Raw genomic sequence first — 12,244 nt, forward strand, 5'->3', positions numbered from 1 at the left:
TTACTTTACCTCCTGAGCCTATTGTGAAAAATTGAAAGTATAATTCCTGCTATGCTACTTTACTGCTCTACAAGTAATTATGTGAATTTTAAGTATTTTCTAAGATGTATTTTACAGATTTTGACTCATCATTGAATTAGACTTTTTTAAAGCTTAATTCCAGTGCACCAAAAACACAGGATTAAGAATTTACAGAATGAAGGAAAAAAAATACAGTAGTAAGTTTAAGTTCAAAGAAGTTAATTTTATTTTTGACATTAGGAATGCTCACATTCAAGATCCTTTCTGGTTATGTCAAAAGGTATGAAACATTGAGATCATATCTTTACGTTAATAATGTGAACCTGCAAAGTTCAGCTATTAGAATCAAACACATTGAAGAGATAATCTCCTCTCTGTGAAATCTGTCTAACCTATATCTTTGCAATCTCAATAAGGAACTGACTCTCAAATGTATCTTGTAAATGCAAACATTCAGAATGCTGCAATATGGTACTTAAGGTTCTGAGCTTTTTGTGGCCAATCTATCACTAATTAAGTGTAATTAAAGAAGTAAAAACATAGTGCTACAAAACTGAATGTGTATTTAAAAAAACAGATGCATATTTTATCTGGGAACTTTACTGGCATTAATATTTTTGGAAATTATTTTATGATAGTAAGTAAATTATAGATCATTTTATTGAAAGACAGAGTGAGTGTGTCCTTAGATTCCAAAGATAGTCTTTCAAACTTCTATTTTCCTATCAAAATCAGTCATCAGAAATTTTTTTGGATTAATATTCTCAATGTAATGAGAGTATTAGAATCTAGGAAAAGAATGGTATTTAAAAACATATATGAGCCAGGCATGGTGGCTTTTGCCTGTATTCCCAGATGCTTGGGAGGCTGAGATGGGAGGACTGTTTGAGGCCAGGAGTTTGAGACAGCCTGGGCAGCACAGTGAGACACTGTGTCTAAAAAAATTAAAGAGAAAAAAAGAAATACTTCTTTAAGAATGAGTGAAGGGACAGAGCTTTATTTTGCATTGGGAATGGGAATTGTGGACAAACTGTTGTTTGGTTATCTTTGCAGCAGTTTAAGTACTGTTGAAGAAAGATGAGAAATTTCCCAAGTATTTCATGCAAGAGCACTAAATACAGATGAAAGACCATATCTCAATTCAATTAAATCCAATCTTGAGTGATGTAATAGTATACTAGCTTTTGTGGCATTATATAAATATAAAAAAAGTCTCCACACTTAAGGAACTTACAGTCTTATCACATAGACAAGCATATTAAAAACGTGTTCCACAGCCAAGGATAATGACACAACCTCCATTTGTATTCAATATATATTAGATTCCATGCTTCACAATGTTCAAGTTACTCTCAGTGAAGTGCAGTGAGAGCCACTTAATTTCCTTCCTGCAACATCTAAATGTTCTAGGCTAACTCTGAGGGCCAAACACCCAGTCCTCTTCATTTTTTCCCATTTAAAAAGTTATCATTTTGATTGGAAAATATTTCCTAACCACTATAAGCTTCTAAACACTGGGATTGATTTTTATCCATTTCTGATTCCTACTAAATACCCTGTACACTGAGCAGTGCACTAAATGTTCAATAAACTTCCTAAGAAGAAAAGAAAATTTTTGTATAAAGGAATGAAGGAGAGAATGTCTTAGTAACACACACACACACACACACGCACACACATGCACACACAAACACACTCTTAAATGTACAGTTAAAAAATTTAAGACCTGGACTAAAAATCCCAGGTTCACCTCTTAATAGCTTTGTGATCTTGGGCAATCTTAGGACTATGATTGTAAAAGGATTGTAGGTTCTTCATTCGCAAAATGGCAAATTTAAGGGTAGATATTTCAGATGATCTTTTGTGGGGTAGATTACATTATATATGTGGAGTTCCTACAATAATAATAAGTGCCCAGTAATTATTAACTATATTGTTAGTTGCACCTCTCTATGCCTTAAAATATTTTACACAACTAATACTAAAAGTCAGATACAATAAAACCAGAAAAAAAAGAGGCAAGAATCAGGCTATAAAGTTGACACCTTATTTATTCCAATTCTTTGACCAAATATGTGAAACTGGCTTGTAACTCTTAAAAAAAATCCTTAAAGCCAGGTAGTATTTCACTGGAAGAAGATACTGAATTAATAGAAATTAGCTAATATTTATTGTTTATGTCATTACTTGGGGGATGTGACAATATCCTAAAACAGATACTGAACAACACTCAAAACACCATTGCAAAGAAATTAGAAAGAGTTGATTCACGTGTTTCGTTAATAGGAATGAATCTGAATAGCAGTTGACTTAGATTTTTATCAAGTCTTAGTAAATGGCATTCTCTAGGAATCCAGAAATATGGTCCTAAAACCTGCTGACTTGGTAACTGACAGATTTTTCTGAATTATGATGAATGAAGAAGCTTCTCTTTTTTAAAATTTTAAAATTTTTTCATCACCTCAATTCTGAAGAAGCTTCACTCTAGGTGTTTAGCTCAATAAAATTAAGCTTTCTGCCACCCAACTGCTTACCCTCAAAACTGTCCAAAGATTCTAAAGCCTGCTGTCTTTAAAATCTAAATTAAGTCACTGGTTTATTAATCTCTTAGTTAGCTATGCTATGAAATATTATCAGCTCACTTTCTCAAACTGTTTTTATCTGTGAGACAATGTCATTTCCTCCATCTATGCCTCTTCCAAGGTCATAAAATTTGGATGAATTCATACCCTTTGCTAAAGTTACAATCTAGTCAGTTATTGAACATTTTCTAAATTAGTAAGTATCTATAGCTTTAGTGCCTCCCTTTCATGAAAGTTCCCCATTTTTTATGGTTTAAAATTAAGTCACTACTTCAGACATAGTACTGGTGACCCAGCTGGTTTCTTGGGCTCCCATAAGAAATTATTTCTGTTGTTCTCCAGACCTCAGATCCAGCGTTCTGTCGGGATCTTGCTAAATGCCCATGTTACCTCTAAATCCTAGCTGGTTGCCGACTCACAGGCATTCCTAGCCAATTTCAATCTGGGTTTCGAATTTGCTCCTTACATACCAAAGTTGGCCTCGTAACACTGCCCAACCAAGGTCAGGAGAAAAGAGTCACACCAGTTGTACAGTCTATAGCCCACAGAGTCTCTGAGATCTTGTTGGAGTCTGTAAGTTCACAGCACAACTCAAGGATGATGGCAGTCTTCCACCGAGATTATCATTGCCTTTCCCGTGATCTGGGCTTGGAAGTCTTGGGCTGACTCTTGTCTGAATCATGACTCAACTTATAATGATGCCAGGTGCTGTGTCTCAGCTGCTCAGTGGCATCTCTGAACGTCTACATTTAGCTCTGAGTAAAACCAGTTCACTTAGGTCCTTGCTGGTTCCATATTTGGGTCTTCAGTCAGTCCCAGGATTTCCAGAGTGAGCTGACTTATCATGACTTGGGCTTCGATACCAGAAATGAAGATAGCCAACCATCAGGTCAGCGTAAGGAGTTAGGGAAAGCATTTAAGACCTCCCTGAATGATTGTGTGAATTAGGGTTATGGTTGGATAGGATATTGAAATTAGTGAGAGAGCATTCTAAGTGGAAGAACTACATGAGGAAAGGCAGATAAATAGTTTTTTTTTTTTTTTTTAAAGGAAATCAAGCAGAACAGTTTTCCCAGGGGCTTCCATTTGGATTTATGAAGTTTAATAAAAATTCACAGAAAATTTTGAATGCAAAAATCAAGAATTTGATATTATGTTATTCTTCCATGAGAGGCATTGAATATTTTTAAGAGGCAAACATGTATTAAGGGTATTTAATTGGTGCCAGAGAACAAAGAGTAAGACCTGTATGTAGTGATTGTACTCCTTTTCCAGTAGGAGAGGCAGATATGTAAATGAATAATTTTTATGTTCAGTTAAAGCTTTTTTAACTAATGCAGTTTGGTCCAGAGGTTGGTTAATTAACCCAATTATAAAATTTGGTTTTAGGAGGGAATTAAAAAATACCTTTTAATATTTAAATTGAAAACATGAAATTGTGTGCTCATTCACTGATCTTTTGATATAAATCAAGGCCTTTACTTTGAGTAAAGATCTTCTGCTTATGATTATGCATTGCTTTTTTTTTTTTTACAATATACCGCATAATAGATGACATATGGTTTAATGTTTTTGTTTTTCAAAGGGGAGTGAAAAAATCAAAGAAACTTGCAAAGTAATTAGTGAAAAGTGTACTGGGTTTGTATTAGTTTTTTAAACCAGTGTTTTAGTTATCTTGCCATCACTTAAGTCAACAATGTTATTTTTAGCAACTCATCTTTATTCAGTTTTTAAAAAATATTCACATGTATTTTCATAGAAACAACCCTTTTCACATTTTTCAAAATCATATTTAGTACATAATTTAATTATGTAATTAAAATAGTAAGTTTAACTGGTTTGGGGAAAAATGTTACCAACTTTTTGGTACACGTACAAGTCAACTGGCAGAAACAAGCTCATGATTATGCTGGAACAGCTGAAAGGTGAGAGAGTCTAGAATGCTTTCGGCATCAGCCATAATATTTTACAAAAGGATTGGATGATATAAATGTAGTTTAGGTACATTAATTGGAGTTTCATTAAGAAAAGTTCTATGTTACCAAGACTGAGGCATGCGCAGATGTTATGGGAGCACACTCTAAGAGCAATTAAGTATTTATGAAATCAAGTAGGGCCCAGGTCAGAATCTTGGGAAGCGCCAACTTTGGGATGAAAGATTTAAAATTTGACTATCTTGATGACAGTGTAAACAACAACAAACTTCCACTTAAAAATCAACTCATAATTGATTTTAGGAAAACTGAAACAGAGGTAGAAGAGACAAAAAGGGGAGTCAGGGAGCCATTGAAGAAACTATCTCTTCAGAAAAACAAAAAAATGAAACAAAACAAAAAAAGAAATATCTCTTCAATTTCACCATTTTACTCAAGATCAATTCTTCTCTGAAGTGCAGAACAATACATGGAGGTAATTTAAATACAAATGTTTACATTCTTTGTTTTTCAGCTACAGTTTCAGCTTTATCAACAAAGATAGAAGAAATGGGGAAGAAGATGGCTGAGAAGGTTATCTTCTTCAGAAAGGTAAAAGAATAAGAAAATTTCTTTGTGGCACAAATAAAAAATATAATATATAATTTTCATGTGTAGAACAATGTAGAAAATTTAGAAAATTCTGCAACAGTAGAAAACTGCACACATATATCAGCAAATAAAAGCTAAAAGTCAACCATAATTCTACCCAGAGATGATCTGTGGTAAGTTTTATCTTAGATTGCTTTTTAGTAGTATGTATATACATACACATAAATGGGAACATACTAAAACATCTTTTTTTTCACTTAACAATACACTGTGACCATTGTTCATGACACTGCCTTCTTTCATTTTTCTAGTCTATGGCATTGGCTGTGATTGTAAGTAATTACTAAATTTTAGTGTTGAGAGTAACTATTCTTGTGCTCATCTTGTTTGTCATTTTAATAGTATAGTGGTTGCTGTAGATTTCAGGAAGCTCTTCTACTTTTTTTCTTTTCTTTCTTTCTTTCTTTCTTTTTTTTTAGGCAGAGTCTCCCTCTCGCCAGGGTGGAGTACAGTGGTACCATTTCAGCTCACTGCAACCTCTGCCTCCTGGGTTCAAGCAATTCTCCTGCCTCAGCCTCCAGAGTAGCTGGGACTACAGGCATGTGCTGCCACACCCAGCTACTTTTTGTATTTCTAGTAGAGATGGGGTTTCACCATGTTGGCCAGGATGCTCTAAGTCTCTTGACCTCATGATCCGCTCACCTCAGCCTCCCAAAGTGCTGAGCCACTGTGCCCAGCCCAGGAAGTGCTTTTTCAATAGGTAAAGAAAAAATCTTCTTTGTTTTTGCTTTGGGCTTTTTCCCTTTATTTCATTTATATCAGCAATGGGTATAGAATTGTATCAATTTTTTTTCGGCATTTATAGAATTGACCACACAGACTATTTCCTTTAACTGGTAGATGTAACAAAATACAGGGATGAAAAGTTCCCCTTTTTCTCCTTTCCTCCTTCCCTCCCTCCCTCTCCTCCTTTCCTTCCCTCCCTCCCTCCCTTCCTTCCTTCCCTCCAAGTTTAATTTTTATTCTATTTGAAATATTATTTTTATTTTTCCAAGTAATATATGAACATAGTTTGAACAGTGAAAATACCTTTACAAGGTTGATATTGAGAAATATCTCCTTGAAGCCCAAATATCCTATTCCTCTGTTCCCTTTTACAAGCTCTTTTGGCTATCTCTTTGGGCATTTACTTTCTTGTATTTTCTAATGCTGTCTTTAACCTGTCAATTTTAATTACGTTTTATTTCTTTTTATCAAATGAAGATTTAGCATTCTTGCCTCATCTCATGTTTCATCTTTAACTATTGTTTCAATATAACATTTTAAAATTAGTTTTGTTGAATTCATGGTCATTATTTATGTTGCTGTGACTATGTTAGTGTTGTTCAGAGCTGAGTCAAGTAGCATAGTTAAATTTTCTGTTTTGTTCAATTTTTTGTTTTTCCAAAAGTTAGTTATGATTTGTATTTTTTTTGCCTAGGTTTACATATCACAATTATTATATCAAGCTTTCCAACAGATCAAGAAGACACTTATGAATCTTAGTTTCCCCATGGTCAAATACAACTGATTTTATCAGTTCTTCCCCTCCCCAGCCCACCCCTAGCCCTTGGAAACATCTGCTCTGGAGCCCTCCATCCTCCTGGCTCCATTGTGGACTAGTTTCACTTTAGAGCTGTTGCTCAGTGATCCTCGAACTTCTCCTCTCCCTTTTTCTGACTTCCTTATTTTGAAATTCAGTGTCTTCCTCTATTTTAGTTAACATCCTCATCATCCAGTAACTTCTTGAGATGACGTTGATGGGAGATCATGTTTTTAGACGTTGTATGTCTGAGAATGCTTTAAACACATTGCCATACTTGATTGATAGTTTGACATTGATTGATTGGTAGTTTGTTTGAGAACAGAATTTCAGTGTGAATAAAAATTTCCTTCACAAATGTGAAGGCATCGGATTATCATCTTCTATCTTCAAATGTGGTTTTAGAGTTGTCTGGTGGTACTCTGATTTTAGATGATTTTTTTCCCCCAAAAATCTATTTCTTTCTTTCTGAAGGCATTTGTAATATTCTGTTTATCCCCAGTGCTCTGAAATTTCATAGAGATGAGATGTGCATTAAAATAGGCAATTTTTCTATTTATTTTTTAGAGATTCTATTTTACAAATTCATGTTTTTCAATTTCGGGAAAATTTCTTGAAGTATTATTATTTTTTTTTTTGAGATTGAGTCTCACTCTGTCACCCAGGTTGGAGTGCAGTAGGACCATCTCAGCTCACTGCAACGTCCACTCCTGCTGAGTTCAAAGGATTCTTCTGCTTCAACCTCTTGAGTAGCTGGGATTACAGGTGCATACCACCACTCCAGGCTAATTTTTGTATTTTTAGCAGAGATGGGGTTTCACCATGTTGGCCAGGCTGGTGTTGAACTCCTGACCTCGGGAGATCAGCCTGCCTCATCTGCCAAAGTGCTGGGATTACAGGGTGAGCCACTACTCCTGGCCTTGAACTAATTTTTGATAATGTCTTCCTATCTTTTTTCTTCACTGTAGTCTCCTTGAACTTTGATTTGTGGCATATTTTATTGTTCAAACTCTTCTTTAAATATTTTATTTTTATGCTACAAATTTTTTTATATTTTTATATTTTTATTATGTTTTCTGATAGAGTTTTTTTAGTTTGCCTTCCTACACTTCTATTAACTTTTTAATTTTAGCAATGTTATTTTTATTTCCCATTAAAACTTATTCTCTGATTGTTCTTCTGTATCTCATAGTTATTTTAGGGATGCAGCATTTTTCCTTAAATTACTGATGACAATAATTTAGGATTTTTTTAAGCTTTAAAAAAAACCCTATCATGTTCTCATTTCCTCTCGGTTCTTTTTTTTTCTTTATTCTTTTCAGGAACTCGAAAGCTGAGCCAAGTAGTTAGTTTGCTTGGGTCTCTGCCTTTTATAAAATTGTATGCTTTCCTCAAATTTGTGATGATGTTTAAAACTGAATGCTTAAGAGAAAGGCCCCAAACATCCTGATTGGAAGCTGTGTGTATGGTCAGAGCTTGCCACCTGATGGGCTTTCTCTTGGGGATCTGGCCATTTTTGTTGCAGAACTCTACCTCTCTTTATGTCAGTACCTACTTGTCATTTCTCTGCACCAGAGATTTTCCAGAAAACAAAAATATTCCTCCTCTAGTCCTCCTCCCAGGAGTTTATATGCCTGGTAGCTAGTGTTCTTGGAATTGAAGAACACAGAAAGGTTCAGGGGAGGTGTTCCACTGTCCCAAGTGTAGACTTTTAATTATCCTTCTATTTTCATTTCAGCATCTCTTTTCTTCTTTCCACATTTCCGGTATCTGTGAATCTGGAGCACTTTCTGCTTCTGCTAGAACAGGGTAGGGAAGGTACCATGGTGTTTCAGGATGTAGAGAGAATGTGGAGTCCAACATGCATGCTTTCAGGAATCGACACAAGAGCCCCTTATACCCTCCTTTGTGTTAAGGAGCACATTCAGGTAATGAGCCCATCTGGGATTGCCAGGCAGGCTCTCTGTTAGTACTTGGCATTCAGCTTTTTAAACTCCACTAACTTTCAAATTCTTTGTATCTCTCCCACATTTGAAATCACTTTTCCACTCTTAAGTCCTTGCCATTCTCTTTTTGTCTTTTAAAAAGTCTTTTTAAAAAGTATAAACACACACACACACACACACACACACACACACAAACAAACAAAAAAAAACCTAATTTCAGTGGGGTTAGGTCTAAACATTCAACTGCTTCATTGGCTACAGGGTAATGTACAAAAAAATTGGTCACAGGTTAATGTACAACAGGGTAAGTACAATAAAAGGAGTGGAGAGCACCAACCATACGGATTCTGATGGGAACAGCATCCCTGAAAATTGGGCAGCATGGTAGCCCTGAGTGAACCTTAGCAAGGTACCCTGGGTAAATGACCAGGGTAGATAAGGATACGGCTTCTGTGTTCTTCAATTCTTCATTTATTCTTGATTTCTAAGAGAAGTGTACATCAGGAGATGTAATCAAGAGAAGTATATGAAAAGGAGTGATCAAACTATTGAAATTAGAAGTTTCTAACTGCTAAAAGTAAAAAAGAGTTCAATTAATAGATGCACGGAGCCAAAAGGCTTAAATCAACTAGGACTGTTTCAGAAATTGGAATCTATGTTCGCCCTAATTAGCATCCTCTGTAGCAAGAAGTCTTAACCAACCTTGACAGGAAGGAGAGTTTTAAAAATAAATGTGATTGATTGACAATGAATTTCTTTTCAGCACTTTTACCTCTGAAGTAGTTTTCTATGGAAATTTATGGCTTTATATTAATTATCAAAAGTCAGCCTATATATAAAAATTCTTGAGAATTACTTTATTTAACACATATTTCTTCCATATTCCCCAGGAGAAAATACCTAGCAATTTCTTTTTTGTATTTATTTTTAAAAGTAAACCCCCTTTTATATCACACATATCTAGGGATTTCTAAAAGGAAAACTCAAATCATAAATTTCTGGGACCTTATCTATTCTTTTCTTGGTTATCAGAATATTAAATGTTAGATGGTTTTTTTTCTTGAAGTAAAGAAAAGGGTGGACTTAATGTTTATTTACAGGACACTGCATGATACGAAATTCCATATAGAAATAAATCCATTCAGAGGACAATTGAACAGATTGTGTACCTCATTCATTGTGGCATAATAGATGAAATTTTTTTTTTATAAAGAAAAACTTCCCTACAGACACTACTGGTAGTACAACTATTTTAAAAGTGTAAAATGTCCTCCACAAAATAACAGTAACTGAAACATTATTAATTGCTAACACAAAGGGCCAGAACAGGCTGGGCGTGGTGGCTCACACCTGTAATCTCAACACTATGGGAGGCCAACGCGGGAGATCATGAAGTCAGGAGTTTGAGACCAGCCTGGCCAACATGGTGAAACTCCATCTTTACAAAAATTAGCCTCTCGTGGTGGAGTGTGCCTGTAATCCCAGCTACTCGGGGGGAGGCTGAGGCAGGAGAATTGCTTGAACCCGGGAGGCAGAGGTTGCAGTGAGCCAAGGTTGCGCCATTGCACTCCAGTTCTGGGCAACAGAGCAAGACTCCATCTAGGGGAAAAAAAAAGGCCCAGAACATGTTGCAAAAGAAACATAGAGAATACTACAATATCTGTTTCTCCTCATAATGTATCCACATGCTAGATAGTCTTTCAAGAATTCTGAGATGGCTTGTTTACAATTTTACACAGTCCATCATTTACAATGATGTGCTGGAATGTATAACCCCAACTCTTCCATATATGCAATATAAACAATCCAACAAGCTGCTCAAATTCCTTCCATGACTCTGGTTATAAATGGACAGTGATATATTCAGATTGGAATGAAGCTGTGGGCTTATGTGGCAGCCTCTATATGAGACAAGTGTCCAAAAAATGTTACCAGGTTTTATTATACTTGCTGCAAAGTTGAGAAGCAAAACTGCAAGCCTGAAAAAACTGTGAGATTCAAATCTCAAAATTGTCGATGTTTCTCACCAGAACTGAAAAATTAGAATGCCTTCTTGAGGCAGTAGGTAGTGGTTTGGTCAGTCGCCATTTCTTGAGCTTTTTTTATTATGAGAATGAAAATGGGAAAAAGGGGGACATACTCTGAATCAGAGAATGTGGGGAACAATAAGGTAAATGAAAAGGGAGCGCCGAGAAATGAGTTTCTTAATTAATGCAGTTTTGTTTTGATTTGAGCAATGAAATCTGGGAAATGCAGTGATCTGGGAAAAACCAAGGTAGACTTTTCAAAGAGAATAAGATAGGAGTCATTCTTTGCGGGTGAAAGAGATACTAACTGCCTCCCCTCACCCCGCCCTGCCACCACCTCCCATGTTCACATGGTTCGAGTTGGTTTTTCCATTTTCTATGCTGTGCAACATCCACACAATGTCTCTTGCCATCGAACTCAGGTAAACTTGAAAGCCTGGCTCCTTGGGGAAATAGATAATGTACAAACGAGTCATTTTGTTCTCTGTGCAGAGCTAATTGACCTACACAGGAAACAAAACTTCAGGGTAGGCTTCATTAACACCATGGCCTAACCAAATGAGATAATGAGTCTCACATAATGATGTTAGCTGCATAAATATAATTTTACACTAAAGGTCTCAATAGATACGAGATTCTCCTGAAAAGCTTGTTTTTCAAAACAAAAATTATGATAGTAAAAAATACAAATAAAACAGAGTATGAGAATATCCCCTTATACCACACCCCAGGAATCATGACTACATGCATACACTTTTTGACTTTTCTGGATGTAAACTTATAACAAATAAGAGTTTTTTTGTTTTGTTTTGTTTTTTGAGATGGAGTCTTGCTTTGTCACCCAGGCTGGAGGGCAGTGGGTTGATCTCGGCTCACTGCAACCTTTGTCTCTGGATTTGATTCTCCTGATTCAGCCTCCTGAATAGCTGGGACTAGAGGTGCACACCACCATGCCTGGCTAAGTTTTGTATTTTTATAGAGACAGGGTTTCACCACATTGGCCAGGCTGGTCTTGAACTCCTGGCCTCAAGTAATCTACCTGCCTCCCAAAGTGTTGGGATTACAGGTGTGAACCACCATGCTGGGCTGAAATTGGTAACTTTTAACCTATTTTTACTTTTTCTTTTTTCTACTTTTTGTAATACTGAGACTACATTTCCATGTGAGTATAAAAAACCTGTATAATCCTTTTAATACAAATTATGAATGCATCATATTTTATTTCAATAATCTCTTATTGACATATATTTTGCTTGCTTTCAAATTTTTGAAAAGATAAGCAATTCATATACCTTGTATATACACCTTTTCATGCTTTTTTTAATTATTTCTTTGAGATAAATTCCTAGGATTGGAGTTACAGGAACTGTGGGTGAGTATATTTTTATTTAAGAAAGAATTTCTTTTTTTATTTATTGCATTTTAGGCTTTGGGGTACATGTAAAGAACATGCAAGATTGTTGCATAGGTACACACATGGCAGTGTGATTTGCTGCCTTCCTCCCCATCACCTGTACCTGGCATTTCTCCCTATGCTATCTCTCCCCAACTCTCCATCCCC

At 35.7% G+C, this 12,244-nt stretch overlaps 1 long non-coding RNA gene across 10 annotated transcripts in view; it reads left to right on the plus strand.

Moving 5' to 3' along the window:
* Positions 1-12,244, plus strand: part of LOC105730676 (uncharacterized) — a 458,472-nt gene that overhangs the window by 76,910 nt on the left and 369,318 nt on the right. For all 10 annotated transcript variants that reach the window (XR_010339742.1, XR_010339738.1, XR_010339744.1 and 7 more), the window contains one exon: positions 5,052-5,128. This is a non-coding gene — a long non-coding RNA (uncharacterized LOC105730676). The remainder of the gene's footprint in view (positions 1-5,051; positions 5,129-12,244) is intronic.

Source organism: Aotus nancymaae, unplaced genomic scaffold, assembly GCF_030222135.1.
Source record: "Aotus nancymaae isolate 86718 unplaced genomic scaffold, 86718_ANA_hifiasm-v0.15.2.pri h1tg000088l, whole genome shotgun sequence".
In the NCBI taxonomy this organism is placed as follows: Eukaryota; Metazoa; Chordata; class Mammalia; order Primates; family Aotidae; genus Aotus; species Aotus nancymaae.